General features: G+C 40.4%; 1 long non-coding RNA gene across 3 annotated transcripts in view; it reads right to left on the minus strand.

Annotated features, from left to right (window-relative positions):
* Positions 1 to 24,156, minus strand: part of LOC148398067 (uncharacterized) — a 188,663-nt gene that overhangs the window by 81,307 nt on the left and 83,200 nt on the right. The window lies entirely within an intron of this gene.

A 24,156-nucleotide genomic window follows, 5' to 3' on the forward strand; every position in this document is an offset into this window, starting at 1 on the left:
ATGGTGATGGTCATCCATCCACTCATCTCTTTTCGTCCACTTCTTCTATAACTAGGTCATAAGTGAGGCATGGTGTGACTGGTTAAACAAACTATTCAAAGTCTTATGGACAATTTACAGCAGTCAATTGACCTGGCATTCATGTTTTGGGAATGAGGGAGGAAGCTGAAGTCACACAGGCACACGGAGAGTACGTAAATTCCAGACGAAAAAGTCCAAGCCAAGATTCAAACCATTCAGAGCAATTCAGAAGCTCGAGAGCTGCAACCTTACAAGATAGCACAAAAACTGTGTCGATCAAAACTGTGTTGCAGGCAAACATGTAGGATACACTTGGAATGAGTGAATTTGTCAAGTTGCGATCCCCTAATCCTCTCATGCAAGAGCCCAAAGCCATATTTAGCCCCCTCTCTTCTCTCCTTTACCACTACTAAGTCCTCCTAATATTCCTATTGGCACACATTAAAGCGGAGGCTGAAAAATGGAGGCTTGCCATGCAGCCAAAAGTAGCATTAGTCATTGGGGTCATGCTTCACTGCGCAAAACACAATCGCTCATTCATCATATTAACTGCCACCCAATGACAATTACAATTGAGATGGCAAGGAATAGAAGAGAGCTATTTAATTTAACATCCAATTATTACAAGTTAGCACCCCTTGATCAATGTGATAAAATTCATAGTCAACGTTGCATGTGACACAAGAGCTGGCGCCCTGCATCCATTTGGGGGAGGTGGGGGGGCTACTGAGTATGTAGATTGTAGGAGGGGATCCCAAATCTTTTCCTATGAGTCACTCGACACCTTCACATTTTATTGCTGCGAGAAGGGTGTATTACAAAATAACAACAGGCTTTATTAGTTAGTGCCTTCGCTGTGTTTCCAGCTGCATCAGTGTGTGGCTACATCATCCTCTAAAGGTTAAACAGACTACAAGCTCATGATATGCGGCCTGTCATTTTGAAGGCGGCAAAGACTTTCACATCCACGGTAGATCAATTCACAACAGGCCTGCCACGGCGTCTCAGCATCCATGCTATTGATTATCAGTGCCACAACAATAAACCAATATGACATGTAGCCAAGTTTGTTGCGCCACAGGAAAATTAGTCATAAAACCGATGCCAGGGCCGATTAATTGCGCTGTTTACAAGGTAGGGGAGCTGAAGATTATTTCCACTGCTAAAAAGCTTTGGTGCAGGCATGCATATAGCTACATTGAATTAAAAAGGGGGGACATATTTTAGGAGGATCATCTTTACACTAACTACTGTAGATAATGAGGCAAATTACGGCGATGATGACGATCAGGGCTGCAATAATCATGAAGATGAGGAGGAAGTGTAGGATCATTTTCTTTTGTTCAGCAGAAAAAAAAATGGGATGGGAGCCAAATTCCAGCAAAGTTTATTCTCTTGCATTAACTGGAGGATATGACTTAATAAGCCTCTGTGAATATAAAAACTAAAACAAACATGCTCAGCTCGTGAGGCAGAGCATAGCAAAGTGGAGTGAAATCCACTTAGTAATTAACTAAATCTGCATATCACCATTAGCCACTATTAGCATAGTCTGTTAATGTTCAAGACAAAATTCTATTCAGCGTGATCTGAGGTTGGAGTCATAGTGGAATAATCAAAAGGAGGCCTTAAAGCGGTTAAATCCTAATTCAAATATATATGCTAATTCATCTGGATTAATATATAATCTATGTAAATTAGGAATCTCTTTTTAGAGTTGCGTCTGTTGTTGTTTTTTTCCCTTTTATGGATGGTTGCCGGAGATTCGCAGCAGTGAGATCATCGCGATGGTAAATGTTCAGATTTCTCTTACCGCAACCACAAATTCTTTTGTCTTGTTTGTCCTGTTCTTTTTAATGATCTTCTTTACAAATCTTCTTTTCCTTTCCTTTGACTATGATTTTTATCTCTGCACACTAAACTCAGAGGCCTTTCACATTGCAATCGGCCCTAAAAATAACAACCTTTTTCTCTCTTTTTTTTTTTTTCTAGAATGCAGCCAGATGCTCTTTTCACGGACAAACTGGAGGTTACTCCATTATCTCACACACAAGTACATGGTGCTTTCTGTCTTTTCATCGTCACACAAACCTCACCTTCCCTATCCTTGGATCTTCAAAAATATTTTGTATTAGAGTGATTTTGAGAGGCTAAATTCCCCATAAAAACATAAATGCATTTATGGCATTTTATTAACACTTACCCTTACAGTGTCGGTCATAACTCTTGACTTTTTCCCTCCCTCTTCTGTGAAGTTATTTGCTGTCTTCATTTAGTTGATGGCTAGAGTGCACATATTGTAGTGCATGTTGCAAATCCACTGATCCATTTACACTTATTAAGAAGATAAATCGATCTCCCGTGTGGACATACATTACTTTATTGCCACGTTCCACTGCCTAGCATGCTTTAATTTCCATATGGCTGTGGCACTTAATTCCCTATTGGCAATAATGTGATTCTTCCCCAGAAAAGATGAAAGATCAATATCCTCTCAGGCTTGTGAGTTGAGGGGAAAAAGAGGAGAAAAAAGGCCATCTACTTCAACCCTGTTGATATATGGTATGGGGATAATGAAATAGTTGAAACGTACATTTTATGCGTCAATGAGTTAGTTTCTATTAGATTTCCACCATATTCCCTACAGGCCAGTGTCAAAGCTAAACTATTAGTGCCTTCAGTGGGTGACATTAACCTTTCTACACAGATTTACCAATATCTCATCACAGCCCTTCGTCTTGCTGACCTGCACATCTAAGTACTGCTTCTTACGAGGATGGTCATCTCCAAGGCCTTTTAAATATATACATGGATTAGAAAAACCATCAAAGACAAAGTCCATCATTGGATGCATTTTGTGCCAGACTAGCAATCTCATTAATGACAACCGTTATCTGTCCTGTCTCCAGGGCAGCAGGGAAGTCGGGGTGCTTTTAGGCTTTTGGATGCCTGCATTTGAAAGTCCAAAAAGAGAAAAAACGTTCGATTGACTTCAACAAATAAAACACACCAAAGAGAACATCACTGGCCCCAGTAAATCTGAAACAAAACCAAAGAAGAAAAAAGACACCCCTAATTGTCTATTTTGTATGTAAGTATTGAAGTTATTTTGTGGTTTATCTGTTTTTAATGTGTTTTGTTCATTGTGCCATCATTACTATTGTGTGGGTGTACTTTACATGCTAGTCGAATCTTCATGTTGTTTATGTCAGGAGGTTGATTGTTATGGTGGTGCCCGTGGCTGCAGGCCTCCCTAATGAAGGTGTGCGTAATAAAATCAGTGCAGCGGTGTCCTCGTCTGCGTCCCGCCTCTCTCAAACTCCATCTGATTGAAAATGGAACAGCTGTGATGATTTAATTTACATGTTAATAACCAACGGGCCTCCAGAAAATCGTCCAATAAATGCCTTTTTATTACCGGCTGTATCTCCTGCGACGCAGGGGAATGAGTGTGTGAGGGTGTTAGTGTGGGGTGTGAAGAAGAGGTGTGAAGGGTAGGGGGGGGGATATAATTAATTGTTTTAAGCGATTCTATTAAAACAAAAAATTATCTGCATGCTGACGGTGTGCTATGGACTAGTTGGCAGAGTGGCAAGTATTAGATGATGTGGGGGTGCAACAGTGATTTGGTGGTAGTATTTGGGTGAGGGTCTTTCCTTCTCTACCTCAAATTGCGCCTTTCCATGAGCTCTTACTCGCCTGGCATTTTTTCGATATCCTTTTGTTTTGGTCGGGATGTGCGATGAATAAATGGAATTGTGTGAGCATGTTTGTTCCATTAAACACTTTTGTGTTTGTAGTTTCTCACAGCAGGATGCTTTTTTTTCTTCTGATGCTTTGCCTGATGACACAATAAGTTGGAACTGGAATTGTTTAACGGCGAGTTATTAGCATCAGCGAGCTCATTTTTTTTATTATGATCATCATCATCATTATGACTGGCTTTACTACCCTCTTCATCTGGGAGCTCAGAGTTCAATCATTCAGTGGCTGCCATGTAGTTGTTTATGGAGCTGCAATATTTGGTGGGAACGAAGACTTGGACCACGACACGGGGTTGGTGCCACGTTTTAATTCTTTTGTATTTTTGTCAGTGAAACACGGCAGTTTGGGTTTTAAGGGTGTAATTAAACACATGTGAACTATGTTGCTGTGTAAAATAGTACCCAGTTGCTTCGCTGAGTTTTACGTAAACAACTTCATAGTAACGCCAAGGCAAAACATGTCAGATGTATTTTGTTATCCTTCAGTGCATCACATGCTTTAACCTCAGAGGAGAATTGTAGAAGTTGATCCTCTTGTGTGCTTGTCGTCTGTGATTTAAACTTAACTACCCTCCCCAGTCTTCATCCTACCTTCCACTCTAAAAACCACCCAGGGTAGGGATTCCTCCTCAACCATAGAGAATGGTGAGAGAAATAAGGGCTGAGCTCAGGCTTCTTGTGCTCATCTTTCCCACCCCTTTTCATTCTCTGCATCTTTTCTCCTCCTCCTCCTTCACCTCCCCGCTCCCTCCTCCCCCCATGTATCCTCGTCCTCAGAGAGGTGGCCCTGCCACCACGGCCATTCATGTCATTGTCAGCAAAGCCACATGGCCGCGTCTCCTTACTTCTCTTGGGACATGGGAGGAGGGCAGAGAGACAGGGCTCACACTGGGTGGGAAGAGCAATTAAAGAATAGAGGCAAACATATAAAGGGAAAGAACAAAAGGTAAATGAACAAAAGGAATAACAGATTAGAAAGGGAGGCGAGAAGGAGAAAGTTTAAGGTCCGTGGAACTCATTAGGGAATATTCCCAAGAAGTATTCAGAGGTACACACCAGCTCAGCGCTGGGATCTTTTAATGATCCAAATACCTGCGAGCTGTTCTACTACCAAACACGTTGAATGCTGCAGGGGAAGAGATACGCGGCAAACATTTTCATCCTTTTGCTCTGCTGCCTTGTGCTGTAAGTTGGAATTTCATCCAGCATCCTTGTCAGCGCTTTGATCAGCAGGTGTTCATTTTATTGACTTGGCTTACTGCTGGTGTGTGACATTAGACAACACAAGTTGACTGGGGTCCTTCCCGCCCTGAGAGATTTGACACAGTCAGAGGCGCAATGCATTTGGGTGCCCTAAGGCCTTGTCACGCCATGAAGGCAAGTCAACTCACAAACAACACCTAAAGCTGTTTACCTTTCAGTGGTAAAAGCAAAGAGATCTGACTGTGACATTACATAAAGACTGAGATACATAACCAAATTCATGCAAATAGAATATTGTTTTGTGGGCTGTAAAAAAAAAAAAAAAAGAAACATTCCCGAGCTATGTCATGTTCGCAGTTGGGACTGCCAGGGGGAGCGGGGATGCCGACATATATTGTGAAGAAGAAGACAAGGTGGAGAGAGAAGGCAGGTAAACAGAAAGATCGTGCCTACGTGTCACACATTGCAATAAAGACCCCGGAAAAGTTCTGGGGTGGTTCCAGGGAAGAGCCAACTTTGGAGCGGTAAAAGGCCACTGTAACCGGACAATGATGGGAGCTCAGCCTCTGTTGATGGGGAGGGGCCGAGGCCATTGTGGGAAGGGCGTGGAGTGGCTCTTAATGCCAGTCATCTTTGTGTAGTATTTGCATGGGCTGCCAATCACCCCAGAAAGGAATGCGGTCGGGTCAGAAAGGTCAGGCAGGCGGAGTCGGGCTTGAGAGTGAACACAGCAAGTCCTGACGCATCACCGATGATACGCTGGCGTATGTTACTGCTGGTGGGAGCCTCGCGTACACCACAACCAAGGCAGGGTGATTTATTGGCCACAACATTAGGTAACTTGAACAATCAAAAACAGATCAAGATAAAGCGTTGGCAGACTATGAATTTGAACTGGTTTGAATTAAAATCTTACTTTTTTGAGCACAGACCTTTACCAAGATTGATGTGTTCGGGGGGAAAGAAAAATCAAAAATTGTACTTGGCTGACATTTTTTATTCTGGGGCAGGAGGAATGGTTCCATCAATACTCAGATGGCAAAAGTATTTATTAGTTTACATTCTAATTGTTGGTAACACTGACAATGGCACACACTAAACTAAAATATGTTTGCTGCATGCCTGGGTAACTTTGCCATTCAAAACTGCTTTGATAGCCTTATTGTACATTCACATGTGCAGTAGCTCAGTGACTATCAAAGTGCGGTAAGAGTACCACTTGTGCTACGCGGACTGTCTCTAATAATGACAAATAATCACCTATTCAGATATAAATTAAATTTACAACCATTAAAACATGCAGTACAATCAAACACACCCATAGAAATGGCAAATGGGGCTTTGTTGTTGTCATTCAGACTACTTGGAACTGTTTCAATAACACTGTCAACCTTTTCAACCAAGATTTACTCCAGCAGGGCCTTAACGGGTCTTACTCCTGACTATAAGCAGTTCAGCCAAATAGATTGGAGAGAAAGGAAATTGTTTGTGCCATGGGCTTTGTTGACAGGAGGCACCAGCAACTTGGTATTAGCAAAGGATAAAAGTAATGGGATTTTTAGTCGTGAGGTAGTGTGTCACCATGTGCTGTTGATGGGTGATGGGGGGGATGGAAATCAGTGCCAAGCTGATGAGTATCTGCAGGAGCAGAGAGACAGAGTAATGCAGCTGGCAACAGCCTGGTTCTCACAAATGCCCTTTTTTCAGCTGCACTATGTCACATCACCTGCTGTTCTTTATGTTAACTTGTGTAGAGTCAACTAATTTAACATCAACATCTTTGTCGCTATTTACTAGCACAAAATGTTGTGTGAATGCTCTCACCCCTAAATCCCGCTCATCGCTCAACCACGCCCACCCCAAGATTCAGCAAACTGCAAACATCTACCTGCCAACCTCCTTCTTTGCACATGGAGACACTTTATTTCAGTCCAGTCTGATATCTTCTGGATTCAAACTTCTTATCTGCCATCAACACTGTTTGTTCCCAGAGTAAGTCAGAATCCAATGAAGCTCAGGAAGCTTGTTGCATTCCTGTGATTACAAGTGACAGAAAGTCGGCTAAAGAAATGAGAAGAAATAAGGATAGAGCTATTAACCTAGTTAGTCCCTGAACAAGGCAGTGTCTCCTGTTATCACTGCAAACTGATATTAAACTACTATAGGCACTGTTGATTAACGACATCATACTGTATAGTCTTGACTACAATACATGGTGACCTAAAACACAACTGATTTGTGAAGCAAATTTGAAGCTTCATTTTCCCAGCACTACATGGTGACAATTCAGTTTACATTAGTCTCCAGCATACCATACAAAAACTAGATGTCTTCTTTCAAGAATACTCATGCGTGTATTCCATATGTTTATTCAAACAATGTAACAGCTTGAGGATGACACTGAAATCAGTCAGGCAGTTGTTCCACTCTTGTGGCCTGAGTGAAGTGAACAGACAAAAGAACGCAAAGGTTGCAGTCTCGGCCGGCATTTTATGCCACTGACAGAACTGTGCATCGTGCCCTGCAGCTATCTGGTGAAAGTTGTTCATGTGTTCAGACCGTTGCAGTTCAACCCTGCAAAGGCAGTGTCTGTTCATGTGTGAAGAACTGAAGCTGAACAGCAGGTGGAGGTATGGCCTGTTTCCCCTCTTCGTAGTGCTTCTGCTGCTAAAGCATTTGAAATCAACGTGACATTAATGGGAGTGATACCTTGGCCAAAAACAGAATGTGAAGCATTAATGAATGAGCGATATCTCTGGATATTTACGCTGAGGTTTGTACGTGTGCTACTGAAAGTTAAATAAACAAACACTGCAATTACTTAAGTAATCATCTTACCTCATATTAAATCAAACATCTTAATGTCTCCTGTTTAGTTTTTGGTGACATAAGTTTAACCCTCCCTCCGAGAGCCCGTGTTGCTACTGCGCATGTTTTTTTTTTTTTTTTTTTCTTGCCAACCACAAAGTGGAAACGTTGGCTCCCTCCCGCTTCAAAATGTCATCCTTTTTAAATCAAACCTACAAAACAACCCTGAACCCTTGCGCTTGAAAAATATACAGACATGTTATCCTTTACATTGAAAAATACACACCCTATCAACGAATGTTTGGAAAGAGAGGTGAGCAAAGGAGGAAAAAAAAGAGAGGGAGCAGACTGTCTCTTATTGACTCAGCGGGCGCTGCGCCACGCAATTAGTCCCAACTACGAGGAGAGGGAGAGGCGGGGGGGAGAGTGAGATAACCCAAAAAATAAAAAGCTGTCTGTGGAAAATTTGGAGCACTTCCCAAAATACACAAACTTTCCCGACGAGCACATTTCTTAGGTATGTTGTAATCTCATATGGCTGGCCTTTTTGGAGCCCCTCTGCGAGACTTCTCTCCACTCAGCTTTCCAATCTCCCCAGACCTCACCAGTCTACTCAAGTCTGGCCTAGTCTCAGGCCCCCAGCCCTTGCCTCCACAAAATCCCCTTCCAAAACCCACTGTCCACACATGGCAGTCATTAAGCAACGCTCATACAGAGCAACATTATACCACCAATTGCAGCCTTGCATGAAATTTTGATCACTTAAAACTATCTTAAAGAGGCAGCCTCCACTTTTCTACTCAAGAACTTTGTCTCGCTTGTTGAGAATCGGAATCAACTTCTTCTTCCACACCTGCACTGCTTCATCGTGCTGGGAAAACAAAAGTAAATGGCAGCACTCTTAATAAGCATTCTTGAAATAAACCCCACAGTGAAAGAAAATATGACATGCTTGATTGAGAATGTGGCCAGGCAATTTATTGGTTGGTAGAAACAGTTATGTATTCTACGGCTTGTTTCTACTAGTGTGTGCGTGACATGTGGAACTCCTGTAGCTAGTTAAACTAACACGGCGAAGTGACCAAAGATTAAAGAAAAGGGGCAGGGTTAAAGCATTTAAATCGAGGCTACCGAAGATGGTGTGAAGTGGAGAGCAAAAGGTAAAAAAGACGCCCCACTGAGCTCACTCATAAAACATGATGAAGGCACCTCAAGCGGTGGCATGCCTACTTTTTTGCCACTCACCTCCCACTACCGGCTAATTAGCAAGGCTTTTGCTTTAACGGCTGACTTGAAAGTCATAAAATTAACACATTTTGCAAAACAGCAGAACCAAGCTCAAAACGTGGTGAGAGTTTAACAAGCTCCTCCTGGGAGAACCGTTTGTTTCACGTAGAGAAAAGCATGCGTCGTCTCAACAGGCTGCTGATTGCCGTTTGCAGGACGGGGGGTTAGGGGGGAGAGGATATGCTTGGTTATGAGGGAAGACAAAAAGTGTGGCAAAGAAACGGAAAGATTAGTGTTCCACGTGGAGCTGTTTATCCTAAGGAGCACAGGGAGCGGAGATAAAGCTCTGAAGGGCCCCACGCGGCCCCTCAGACAGACCCTGTGCCAAGGGAACTGCAATTCCCTGCCTTGTGCCCACCAGATGAATAGGATTTAAGCTAAGTAGAAGATTTTGCTGCTCTCGTTTCCTTCCATTCATTCTCTATCAAATAACCATTTCACAGTCAACCAACACTGTCAGATGGGCTTGAGCGAAAAAAAAAAAAGCTCATCTAGCACATTTGAAAAGACATTAAATAGAAAATATAGTTCTAATGCAAGCGGTGAGAATATAATTATGTTTTCTTTTTTTACCGTCACTGTAGTGGAATCAAAATTCATCCACATCTAATTACCACGCTAAATAGGCCTGAGGATTTGACAAAAAATTAAAAAAAAATGTTTTTGTCTATGTCGCAGTACACATGGGCATCACAGGAAGGGAATTTAAAATGACAAATAAGTACAGTGACATTTAATCATCGCATATTTACATTAAAATTAACATAAGTCTTATCTGTCTTTAACCTGCTTGTAGAAGATTGGACCACAGCCCTCAGTATCCAATCAAATATTCAGCCGTTACTTGGCCTGTTCAATTTTCCCCACTTTTTTTTTTTCATTTTTCTTGTGCAGCTGCATATTAAAAGGCAAGACGTCGTTTGGAATGCTGGTTTCTATTTTTGAAATGTTCTGAAACGATGTTTGCATACATTTGCATAGCCAAGTGCAAATTGAGCCATGAATATGCAAATGCAGAGATGATGTCTGTGGCAGCCTCCGCTCTGCCAGGTTTACAGAACAACTCACATGCACACACACACACATACGCACGCACGCACACACACATGCACGCACGCACACACGGGCATATAGATTCTCACCCTGTCCATCCATATCATGCTTTTAAGGGTTAACGCATTCAAAATATGATTCAATTTTTTTTTTTCTTGACGATGTTTTCTCTTGCCTTCTATTGCCTCATCAATTTGTGAGATGAGCTGCGTTGTCGCAGAAAGGTCCTCCAACTGATGTCGGGCCCAGACGCCAGCTCATGCTCTGTTCAGCTGACCCCTCAAAATAAAGTCTGACTTAATTTGTTTACTATAGCGTGGACACTCACACTGGCTCCCACCCGTATCCCCTCCCATCCCTCACTCTCCTTCTTTTAACCTCCAAGCCATTAAAAGCATTTGACGTGTGAGTTTTAAATAGGATTGTTGTGAGCATTAAGTCAGTTTCATGCGCTGGGGCGTGTGCAGGCAGTAATAAAGGGAAAAGCATAATACTTCATACTGTAAGTCATATTGGCCCTGCAAGTCCGATAGAGTTGTTGATCTTGAAGCACTTTATTTGCTGCCAAAAGTATTTACACTTATTGCTTTTTACAACGCCGACGCCATCATTCATCTTCAAGCTGGCAGGTAACATTTAATCATGCATTACTGCACTAGGCAATATGTTCAATATTATTAACATCATCAGTGATTAGACTAACTAATTTGCTCATTTAGAACCTTTTCCTGCAAAATTATACACTCGTGTGTACTTTTAATGAAACATTTCCTTTACACGGTTGGATTCTCACAGGTAGACCTGTGATTAGAGTCGACATTTGTCGTCTTGTGTATACTGTACTGCACTTAATGGCTTCAATGGCAGTTTCAAGATCATCGTTGCTATGTCTACAGTCTCTGTTGGATCAAATCGCAAACAACAGGTCAATTAGAGTGGGAGAGAACATGCATTTAAATTTTTAATTAACACCATTAAGGACAAACAAATGAACAATACAAGCTGTGTTGTTGGCAACATTCGTCTTTACTGGTTCACTTGGGCTACTGTGACACCTCTGAGGTTTTTCCTATAATTCCGCGCCTCCGTTTCAGATCTCAGTGGGGAGCCCAAATAAAGCCGACTAAATCTGCACATGTACTCCAGAGAAATTATGCAAATCAAGGGAAAACAAAAAAAACGAGCCTTATCTTAACGCTCCATTCCCCTGAGCCCCAGATTAAAAACTCATTCATTTGTTAAATATTTGACACATCTATGCTTTAGATTTACGCTTTAGGATTTCAGAGCAACTTGTGTGGGAGAAATGCCCCCTACTGATGCTGGCACAGTCAACCTGGCACATTTACTCAAGGCCAGAGGAATTCATGTCTGCGCGTGAAAAGACAGATTTTACAATAGTACTTTGCACTGCCTGAATGAAGGGTTGGATTTTAGGAGTAGGCACGATCAAGATTTTAATCTCATTATTTAAACAAATCCAATTCATGTATCAGTGTCAAGTTGCTGAACGTGCAAAATAAGTAACCTCTTATGTGGCACGTGCAATGCGTCTGCGAGGTTTCTCACAATGTTATACTAGCTTTGTTATACCATCCAGAATAAAGTGTGTTCATCGACGCCAGCATAGAATAAAAATCAAATAAAACATAGCGGTGGTCATGTTCAGGCTACTCTTTATAAATAACACTGTCACTTTAAATTTGATTGGTGGGTTCACTTATCTCTAGTTGAGATTTCAAAGACACCAGGCCACACAATAATAAACCGGGAAGAAAAATACGACACATCCCAACCCTCAAAGTGTGCTTGTGAGAATGTTGGGCTATTATTGAGAATTAGTGAGGTCAGAGTTCACTGTCATCCAATTCTAAGGCCTGACTATTCTGGTCTGGTTCGTCCTAAAGATTTTTAATGGGGTTGAGGATAGTGTTCTCTGATTGTTCCACGTTACATTTATTCAGCTAAAGTGTTAGACTTACAGTTGATTGATAAATACTTTGAGGTGTGTGTCAAACACCTTAGTCCAAATGGCTTATGACAGATCTGGGACTCGGAGGAGGGCTTGGTGAGATTAAACAAAATAGTGCAAAAAAATGATCACTGAAGTTGAATACACACTAGAGAACCTGCCTTGTATGTACAATAGATATTAGAAAATGCTGAGACAAACCACTGCTATGTATTTGACAAACTGGAACCGATTCCAAAGAGATGTGAGGAAACACATGAGAAGTAATGCAGCAGGGCACAAAGCCATTATGTCTACCCCGAAAATAATTCACACGGGACAAAGCAGCTTTACAGCTTCATTCCTGGATAAGAATGAAAGAAGGGGTTAGCTTTGTGGGGGGAAATCATGGAAGAGGAGGGGGCAACATAATTAGATGATCACAAACTGTACCCGCAGCTCAGTTTTCACTTTGTGGTCCAAATTATAAACCGTCATATTTTTAAAGTCACGCTGACATTCTTTCGTCCCCAGCAGCTGCCAAAAACAACCAAGGCCAGGCTTGTCTTGGCGCAGGATCAAAAAGAAGGACCTCGCTGCAGTCACACAGCAACTGAAAACATTTACACAGCTGGGACCCTCCAACCATGAGGCTGCCCTAGCCTGCTGCAAGGAGCAACTCTGAGACTGAGCTAGACACGGGGGGGAGTTAGGGCTACAGGTGGTGCGGGAGGTTAATGATGGAGCACAGCGTAATAACCTACCGACCCCCCTGTCCAAAACCCAATGATTACATTGAGTTTGATTGAAAGACAAAGCCACACAAGCTTGGTCATAAATACACTTTTCAGACTTTTGTAGACTTTCACCAAGCAAATGTTCAGAATGAAATTGTGCATAGAAGTAGCTAAACAAAGAACGCTTGACTATTGCCCACTCGTTAGTTTTGCCAAAGCCACTATTTTGACTATTGTTTGTTACCCATCACTAATGCATTAGGCTTTGTTCTTTCCAGTGTCCTGTTCATTTTATGTGCGTTGAACAAAAATATAAACACTTGTGTTTTGGTTCGCATATTTGATGAAATAAACTCCAGGATTTAAGACTTTTCACAAAAGTACACAAAAAGCAGAACTCCGACAGCTAGCAAATAGTCAACCATCAAATCCAAAGTAAAGGGCTTGCACTAAAAATAGTAATTAATTTTGTATGGGAAACTGGCAAAACATTTTCTTTTTTTCCTAAAAAATAATAAAATAATTTATGTTCAAATTAATTACTGTAAATCCAAAGGATTTTTTCCTCTGTGTATAGGCGCCACTGCCGAACCCCAAAATGAGGCGAGAGCAACAACATTGCGTAACTTTGCATCCACGGTGTCAAATCTTTTTATACGAGCGTAGTCAAATTTACCCAGCAATCAAATATCCCCAAAACAACAGAGTATATGAGCTTACTTGAAACCACAATTTTAGCAACTCCTTGAGTGCAAGTAAAAAAAAAAACAATGTTTATGGAAAAAAAAATCAACTCTAAGTTGTCATGGTGACATTAATAACAGGACCTAAAAACAAACAACATGTGACTCAACATGGTCTCAGTCATGTCAAAAATGATATCACAAAAAAAATTCTGTGCGGGAGAACACATTTTCACAACATAAACAGCAGCAGTGTTTCATTCCGGCCATGACTCATAAACCTCCTTTATGATGGTATTTGCAATCGGGATCTTAACGACTTTTTTCCTGTGGTCTTAAAGACCTACAGTCAGAGATGATTTATGCCATCCATTAATTAAACCACGTATTTAGTAGTTGCGGGGGCCTGATGACGCAACTGTCACTTATATGTTGATGGAGGACACTCCATCGTTGGGCACTCACATTTGTCGATGTATTTTATCATTCAATTCAGGATGGAAAATACTTAATGTCTTTATAGTTTGATAATATTGCCATAGTGTAGTTGTGTGTATTTTGTGTTCACAATGAGACCGTAATATATAATCCAACGGGTTTTTAGGGTGCAGGCACATAGCATAAAGCTTCAAATGAACTGCACAAGGCATATCTGGAAGCTACCGTAAATGCAGATAACAGATGAGTTCCTCCACTATGTTCATAAACATGCCAGGTGTTTGCATTAATTCCATTTATGGAGCGGTTCAACTCCCTCACTTCATGTTTTTTTTTTATTCTACATATTTGGAAACCATCAGAATGAAATATAATATTCTTTGACTCTGGCTTTCTTTCCTGGTCAACAGTTCAACAACACGGCTGTGAATGCGCATACACCTGTTAACATCAGCACTCAATTTCATGGAGCTTCAGACAGAAAATCCGAGCAAAGCAAAAATATACTCAGCTTGGTTTAAGGATATTGTCGATGTTTGATTGCTTTAGCATATGGCCGAATTCTCTAAGGTCAAGCAAGGGGATATCAGCTTCTATAAGTGGATTTGGATGGTGCCTTGAAGCACTCTTGCTTTTACCTACAGGACCTAACAAGATGTGCTATGTTGAAGTAAAAGTCTTAGTTGCAAATTCTGAATCTATTCCAGGTGTATGGGACAAGAGGGTGAGGGTGGACATCTGTGTGGGAAACCAACGGTGAAGGATTTCAGTGTTTTAACTGAGGTTGGTCCAGCAGTGGGAAGTAGTCAAAGCAAGCTTGAGTTGCTCTTGTACTCCTTTTCCCGGTAACTTTAAGAGTGCAGAGGAACATTGATCGCTCTCTCAGTCCAAGAGAGGAAATCAAAGAAATGCAGTGTTGGACCATCCCTCCACAAAACACACACACACTCACAAAACTATTAAACTTCATTTCCAAAGTGTGTATGTGTGCATGACCATTTACAGCCATGGAAACAAGAGAAGTGGGTGGGATCTTCTTCTAAGTAGAACCAGATTTGATTTTCAGCACACCCTTTCATTTATGCCCAATGTTCCTCCTGAAAGCTGCTCCTGTAAAAACCATTCCTCAGTGAAAGGTAGACATATGAACTGACACCACGGTGACCTATTGCTTCAAACACTTCATACTGGTTTTTCCCCAAACCTTTGTTGCCACAATTGATCTTATTAAATCAAGAGCATGTTAACTCTGTGATTTATAATTGGAGAAAGTAAGACACTAACGATATCGCCACAACATAGACAAGCAGGGAGCAAGAGGAAGTGACAGATCTTTAAGCGAGACGACATTTGCGGATGTAAAGTAGCAGTAACTGTTATTGATATTGTTGATATTTTATATCAACAAGACCAGTTGAGAAGAGAGTTGAGAATATTTTTTATCTATTATATAATAATAATCAGAAACTAATGCTTTCGGAAACAGTCCAACATGTTAAGGAAATGTTGTTCTGAAGTTGAAAAAAAACCTTCAGACATGGCAATATTGCTTGAGATATTAGGGCCATAAGAACATGAGAAAAGAATAGACAGTACACGAGGAGTTTCTTGAAAGTTATAGCCAAAACTGGGACACAAATCAACTTTGCGTTATGCCTAAGCTCTGATGTTTTCATTGCTCTGCATGTTGATATTACCGAGGGTTAACTTTCTTTGGTATGACAGTTAAGAATGTAATAATGTTATTTAAAACATCTTACAGTTAATAAAATTTTTATTATAGCGACATTTTGATTCCAGAAGAGATTTCTCTTATTCTATTTACATTATTTCCTCAGATAAAATAAAGTTTTTTGCACACTAAAAAAAACAGGGGTCGACCAGTTTTTCCAATTGTGTTCAACCTCAGAGGTTCCATTGCATATACAGCAGCTTAGACTGTATCGAGGATTGTATAATGAATTGTTTGTATTTGTTTCTATGCCCCAATTTTAAAACAAGCCCCATATTTCCTCCAGCTTCACCTTTGCTGTAATGAAGCTACTTGAAAAGGCCAACTTTGTAATCGTGCTAAGTATGTGATTGATACAAAAGTGCTTTACAAGTTATGTGGCGGCTAATAAAGCGACACTGCATTGAGCTCCAAATCACGCAGAAGAGTCATGCTGAGCTGTCTAACACTGGCAGAAAGGACTGCTCAATTAGGAACAGATTTAAGATGAGAGTGTTGATTCCCCAGCCCAATTAATTAGCACTAGAAGAGAGGCGAGGCAGCCGGAGAGCAAAAGAGAGATTTGGCTAGAAAGAGCTCATCAGGGACTCAATCTCCGACTCGTGCTTTCTCGCCCCCTCTCTGTACTATGCTCTACTTGCCTAGTTCTCGTGTGTTCTTTTTCTCTCAGATTAGGCTCAATCGGCTCCCTGTTCACCTGATGCTCGTCCCTCCATCCCAAGTATTTTGATATGCAAGTACTATAAAGTGCTTTTCCTAACACAACTGTTTAATGTGTGGTAGGGCTAACATCGGTGAATTGTAATCGCTGTCCTGAAGGTAAGTAAAGCAAAAGTACAGTTTCAAGTGTTGTCCTGATTCTGAATAAACTCAGTTCAACTGTATTTATGGAGCATTTTGAAACAACCATCTGTGCATACAGGCCCAGGTAACAACCAATCACGGCTTAGTTTACCAACGTCACATGAGTCCGGATGGTTACTACCTGAGCCTTGAACACATGATGTCATTTTCAGTCAACAAGTGGCAAAAAATGTTTTTAGATGTGTTAATCGTACATGGAAAATAAAGTAGTTAGAAATGTGTTTTTAGAAGTGTTAGTCGTACATGAAAAATAAAGCAGTTTTGAAATTCATTATAAATCAAAATATCGGCTCAACTATACACACAATAATGTGGCTACAACGACCCAATCATAGGCTGAGATCTATACCGGCAATTGAAATATTTGAAATACTATTTAAAAATTTGTGCGGTTAATGCAAATGTTACAGGTGCTTTTTTTTTTTAAATAAACACCTCAGATCTTATTGTAATTGTGAGCCTTTTAAGCCTGTATTGAACTAATACGCTTGGACAATGCGGTTAATAGTTCAAAAAGGTTTATGGTCGCTGTAAGAACCAGATATTTCAAACAAAGCTAACTTCACACTAGTAAAATTGTAAGTGTAAATGCAATGAAAATTACCGAATCAATTTCAAATGAGCATTTTCCAACTTGTCTTAACCTGAGAAAGAATGGAGTGAACAAAAGGCAACTCAGGAACATTGAAGCATCCATTCCCTGGATGTCACAGAAAGATGTATTAACGAGGATATAGAAAAGGTCAGTATTTCATACAACAAATAATCATGTATATAATACTGACATTGTCACACCAATTAAATTGTGTAACACGGTAATGTGGCATTAAAAAGTTGCGACTGTGTTAGAGCCTCCCCTGGAAGGCATTAGGATAGTAGCTCATCAGTATGATGGAAGCCAATTTGTATTTGCTGCCTCAAATGAGGTATATCTCCAGTGGTTTGTAAATAAGATAGGGGTGTGAATATATAGTGGCCGAGTCCCTGACCCTGTCGACTTTAATGTGATACAACAACATTACTGCTGCATCGCGCAAGCCATCTATAAAAACACAGCAAAACTTCAGTATTACAGGCTCAAGCCAAAGCTCATCAAATTACTTTGGTTGGAGGGAGGAAACCAAAAAGCAATCAATAGAGGGGAGGGCCATCCCTCACTGGGCTGTATGAATTTTTGATGCCTGTGCTGCTTTAGCTCCAGACTATCAATTATGAGATAAACAGGGTCTAGGTGATTGTTGTCATGGTGTGCAGGGCTTCTATCCAATTAGATCTCGCACCGGCTAATGTGTTAATATCTTACATAATTGGAGTTGGGGGCTATTTTTCCCTCTCTCAAATGTCAGGCAGACTGCACCATTAGCACAATCTTATCTAGGCAGCCAACTAATACTGATGAAATATATGGGCTGTTTTGAGATTGTATAATACAGAATTCCATCCAGGTGGCTCAGAGGTGTATTTTTCATTTCTTTGTAACTTTTAATATTAGCCTAATGGCAAGACAAACATGAAACCATTCATTAGTTTTTGCTGCATAATTTCACCCATACATACCAAAACACTGCCAACACATACAATTCCCAGTGAAAACCAGGAAGTTACAATTTTGAAATGGCACTGAAAAAAAATAGAAGTGCTATCTCTAAGGAAAGGTAGGTATTTAGAAATACTGAAAAGCATTGTGCATTTGCTACATTATTCCATGTCAACAAACTGTGTATGATGCCATCATTTTTGTTTCGATGCAAAGACTTGAACGGCACTATTTCAAATAGATGGAATGTGTATGGAAATAAACAAATCAAAGGCTAAAAGTAACTAATGAAACAATGCTCCAAAAGAGGAGTGGGCTGGCAAGAAAAAGAGAAGAACGCGAGAGCAGCAAGGAACGAGGCGGCTGCCTGGAAAGACGATTAGTATTCATGTGGTGTGGTGCTCCAGAGAGGATTAATGGACTCTGATGCCTAATATCCTGGAGAACAATTAATTTGCCCACAGTTTTGTCATGGTTGAAAGTCAAATGCTGGAACAGATCGATGCGCACAGCCGCCAGTGAAATCTCGGCAGCCCCTTCTGCCAGGCGCAGAATTTTAATTTCATCATCATCATTTTAGCCGGCTGCCACCCTCCACGAAGCTGTCCCTGACATGGCTGAGAGGTTCGCCTCATCCCGACAAGCGTGGCACACATACACGCGCACGCACACACAAATGCATGCTTCAATGCGCAGAGGCCTCCAAATAGCGTGCAGCCAGTGAGAATAAACTTAAGTCAATTATGGTTATTTGAGTTATAAAAGCACTTTACTAGGTACACATGGGCAATTTTACGAGATCCAATACGGAGCATTGTCAAAAAAATGGCTTTAAAAATTAAATGCTGTTCGGATTGACTGTGCTTGCAGCAGCGTAAGACGACAGTGGATCCGATTGCCTGACATTTTGTTTAGCAGAGTTAGCTCAATGAGAGTATCAGAAATAGTAAAGAACTCTTTTAGTAGGTTGTAATGCAACATTTCAAAACACAGCCACAATCAGTGAATACATTATAAATTGAGCGCAGTCATCGTTAAAAAAAGTGCATTCATAATATATATTAACTTTTCTGTTTTACTATAGTTTATGTGATGACAAGTTTTAATTGAGTGACAGATTCAGAAATCTGTCATACCTGATTATTTTAATGTTTAATTATCATTTACCCCAAATGCACAGGATCTACCAAGTATTAACAGTGCTTCACTTTTTCCACATTTTGTTATGTTACAGCTTAAAAATAGTTATCTTGATACATTTGCAAAAAAATTTAAAACATAACTTTTTTGACATTATCAGTATATGGTTTTGTGTGACTAATTCAAAAAATAAAAAATCATTCCACCTTGGGATGAGGCTATAACATAAAATGTGGAAAAATGAAGCTCTGAATATTTTCCAGATGCACTGTAAATTGCTCACATCATGTGACAGCTGTTTTGTTATTTTTTTCCTGTGATGCACAGGTGATGAACAAATAATAGAATAGAATAGAATAGAATAGAATAGAATAGAATAGAATAGAATAGAATAGAATAGAATAGAATAGAATAGAATAGAATAGAATAGAATAGAATAGAATAAATCTTTTGCATCTATTCTAACTTTGTGGCTAAACAATGTTCAACATTTTCATGCATAGCACACTTATGTTACATTTCCCAAATAATGTAAACTATGAATGATACACTAATCACACTAACACAATCCCAAGCAAAATGCAAATGTCCTTAAATAAAATGACCATGTTATCATAATGTGCCTCATTCACTGCTGCCAACAAATGGCCAGTCCTCTGTTTTACTCCCTATAGTCGTTGACACAAAAACGATTTCACTATCCACAATTCACATGAGAACCTGACTTGGTATTAATAGTAACCGGCATAGAGTCCATGTCAAGCGCATCAGGAAGACAATCACATGCCAACATAACCATCGGCAACACAGCGGTGATTGCCACGCATCACTACACCATCATCAGTGGCGGTAAATATTTCATTAGGGATGCAAATGTGTCAATTAAAGATACGTAGAGACAAAGATGGGTCCCTCATCTGGGGTTCCTCCTTTATTTGACACTTATTTTCTCCTCCCTAGCTCGAGGATATTCTTATTAGCACATTAATGCAACACAATTGTGAGAGACACAGGACACCAGACTCAAAGCCAAATTGGGGGGGGGGGGGAGATCTAAGATATGCTTTTGACAGAATTGCACCATTACATGTAAGTGAATAGATCTGACTTAAATTCATTAGTTTCTTAATATCGGGGTGAGATAGAATAAGAGCATTTAGATTAAAAATCTAAAAACGAAAAATGTATCTATTTACTCGTTAGTGCTGATAGCTATACTACCCCCCCCACACCCACACACACACCATTCTGCCCAGTTTAGTCTTGCTATTAAACTCATCCTTTTGTCATAGTTAGCCTCAGCAGGGGAGGAAAAAAATAGACATCATTCTATGAATTATTAAAGATGCACGGGCTAATTTATTTAATGAATTAAGAATAGTCCGGTGGGGGGTATTTCAATAATGGCACACTGTTAGTAGTGTTTTAATAAGGATGGCACACACTGATTGGGTAATTACATCTCAGCTCTCCCCACGCTGCCTCACTCTGGGATCACAAGAGGCGGAAGCAATGTGGCAGTAAATTCTTTCCACAGTATTTTTATCAGCAAATACACATAACATGACGCAGAGTCCTTCTCATTGACCTTCCATTACATAGCGAGTTAGCTTTTTTCTCATCACAAGATGATGTCTTCAAATAACAATTCTTTAAACTCATGTGCCAAAAGTGTGTTTTGCACTCTGCTAAGAAGCTGCAGGCCGCTGCTATTTCACAGACAGGATAAAAGTTTGTAATCTCATATAGAATGTGCAAAGTAATCAATAAAATACAAGCTAGAGTTTTAAATCTGCCACTTAAAAAAGGGAAAATGAGAGGAGGGTAAGGACAAGGAATGGGGGAAATAATCCTTCAGCAAAATGTCAGGCTTGGTTATGACTTTTTTTTGTGTTTGCAATAAAGCCCACTAATCAGACTGTTCACACATCCAGGGGCTTCATTCAGAAACAGTCAGTAAAAAAACAAAAAAGCAACAACAACAACTGAGAGAGAGAAAAAGAGAGAGAGAGAGAGAGAGAGAGAGAGAGAGAGAGAGAGAGAGAGAGAGAGAGAGAGAGAGAGAGAGCGAGAGAGAGAGAAGCGGCAAGGCCTATAATGGGACTGGATCCCAATCAATAGAGACGCTCCTCGGGCCATTCGTAGGCGTAATGACTTTAGGTTTCTCAATAATTAAGATATTGTCACTGTGCTGACTGCAGGGTCAGCCAATCATTAACCCCATGTTAAATATGCCTTTGTTTTAATTGCTTTGCTTTGCTCCTCCAGATATGCAAGGATGAAAATTAAAGAGACAGCAACCTTTTTTTTCAAATGCATGTATGAGTCAGAGAGAGAACGATAGCCGCCCCCGGGCGTCCTTGTATGTGTGCACTGTTTAAACGTCCGCATTCAGCAAGTAACTGACCCATTAATTGTTCTTTCAGCTTTGCTGAATGGTCTTTCTTGAAACAAATGTGTCACATTTGCTCCCTTTAAAGTTTGTTATGAGATGAAAACAACTTTCCTTAATTTTTATCACCACGAAGTAAACCAGTGAGAAGACCGTCACAATGCAGTTTGCATGATGTCTTCAAACACCAGGACCAAAGGTGGTAAGAGTGGCACTCATCATTGCTCAGCCAATGATATTTCTAGCCCACTTCCTCAATCTAAGCGATCACCCCAGTCCTGCCCCAGCCGGGTAATGAGAAACAATGAATTTATATTCAACGTGCTGCCATTCTTTTTGCCCATACTACACAGACTCACGTGCCTTCCTCTCTTTTCTCAGCAGCCCTGCCATTGGCTGCCAGTAAATGGACTAAAGCGCCACTCAATAGGCCAGTGCACTCCGTCAAGGCGAGGGGGCTTGACCTTTCCTGGCGTAGGGAAACGCAATTCATATCGGCCCCAGACCAGCTGCCCGCTAAACGAACATCTCATCCAATTTCCAGGCGCTTGCAACACAAAAAACAGAAGTGGGGGGTGGGTGTGTGTTGTGAGGAGCGTTGGGGGAGAGTGGCTTGTGGGTAGGGAAGTCCTGATGGATTTTAGATTGGTTTCTCAATTTCTCTTCACTCCAGAGAAGCTGGGGGAGACGAGACAAAGAGGAAAAACAAACACCAAATGCTGAGCGAATACACACGTGGTGGACACCTACACACACGCATACACGCGCACACACGTGCGCGCACACACACAATTTTATTTTTTATTTCGTCCTCGAAGCGTGTATTATGACTTGCTAAATGATTTCATAGGCTTTCACATGATGTAGCTGACTGCTTTCTTTTCCCAAAGAGTTTAAATCACCAGGACCAGACAGACTATTCATGAAGGACCACCTAAAGAGACGGTTACTGTGGAGACCACATTCCCATAGGACCTACTTACAACAAACGCACAAACAAGTGCATCATCACACAAACACAGTGAGGAAACGCAGCAGAAGGTACACGCAATGTACTAAATGCAGACTTGCACACTTTGCACAAACTGAGGACCTATACAGTGAAACACTCAATTGTATTCAATTCGTGATCGTTTGTTAAAATAAGCAATTAATGCAAATTCCATACATTTCACATAATGTCTTTAACATGGTAAGTCCATTTCAAGATTAGTGTGTGTGCATGTGTGTGTGTGTGTGTGTGTGTGTGTGTGTGTGTGTGTGTGTGTGTGTGTGTGTGTGTGTGTGTGTGTGTGTGGTACAAAGAAGATGTAACTGAGTGAATCAGTGATATGTGAAAGATACACGGCCTACATTAAAAGTGAAAGGTCAGCAAAAAAAGCTTTACTGGATTACTATCTATTACCTTACTCAGTGTGTTCTGTTTCTGTATTCACACCTGGTTATATTGTCTCCTTTACGTTACCTTTTGAATACATATTTGATGTCTCATAGATTATTTATAAGAAATATATTCCATATAACAAGTTGGAGTAATACAGTTTGCATTTCAATTGTTTCTATACTGTATTTCTGCAATTGGCAAGCAACCAGTCCAGAGTAAACCTTGACTTTTGCCAAAACTCACCCAGGACCTTAGTCTACATTTACCTTGAAAAAGAAACTTGGCTACTTTATTGATTACTTGTTTTTAAAAGTGAGTAAATTAGATTACTAGTTAGTTTATCACTTGCTGTCAGCAAATGCAGACAATGCTTAACTTGAAAAAGTTTTAGCCAATATTTTACTGGAAGTGTGTTTATGATTTTATTGAAAAATAAAATGTAGAGTTGTTTGTTGTGTTAAAATTGTGTGCTTTTTTTTCTTTCATATTTTGTTTGTTTATTAACAATTACTTTTGTATAACGTGCAACCCCAGCATGCAATATAAACAGTGCCTGAAATTACTCTGCTGACCAATCACGTGCGCTTCATGTTTACTTTTTGCTATACGCTGCTGGGTAATAATCTGCCATTGTCTCTCATGAATAGAGACACTAGATATTGAAAGTGCCCGGCACGGAAATATTTCATTGCAAATAAATACTTTGATAAATCAAATTCGGGAAGCAACAGGGAATAGCTTTTAAAAGATGTCAAATAACGTGGTACGGATTCTAATTAGATTACTAGTTACTCAAAACGGCTGCCATTATAGAGTAACACAAAGTAATGTGTTCACTGCATCACTGATATGCGGTACCGAAAAAAGATCGATGGATGTTAATATAGGTTAACCACATTTTACATTAAGCTGCAAGAAGCAACACAGACCTCTGCGGCAGAGTCGGAAAGGGCTGCTCCGAAGATACCTATACTGAGGCATGCAGACGTGTGCATGCTAATGAATAAAAAAAAGAGACATAAACAAAACCCGCACAGGCGCATGGAGGTAAACAAGTCCCACTTTGAGAGGGTGAGTTATGCCTCAGGCAACAAACTAATCATAGCTGTGCTGTATGGGCATGTTTTAGATAAACAACTGGCTTCGGTAATTTGGCAGCACT

Source organism: Syngnathus floridae, chromosome 5, assembly GCF_059516105.1.
Source record: "Syngnathus floridae isolate MCC-2025c chromosome 5, RoL_Sflo_1.0, whole genome shotgun sequence".
Taxonomy (NCBI): Eukaryota; Metazoa; Chordata; class Actinopteri; order Syngnathiformes; family Syngnathidae; genus Syngnathus; species Syngnathus floridae.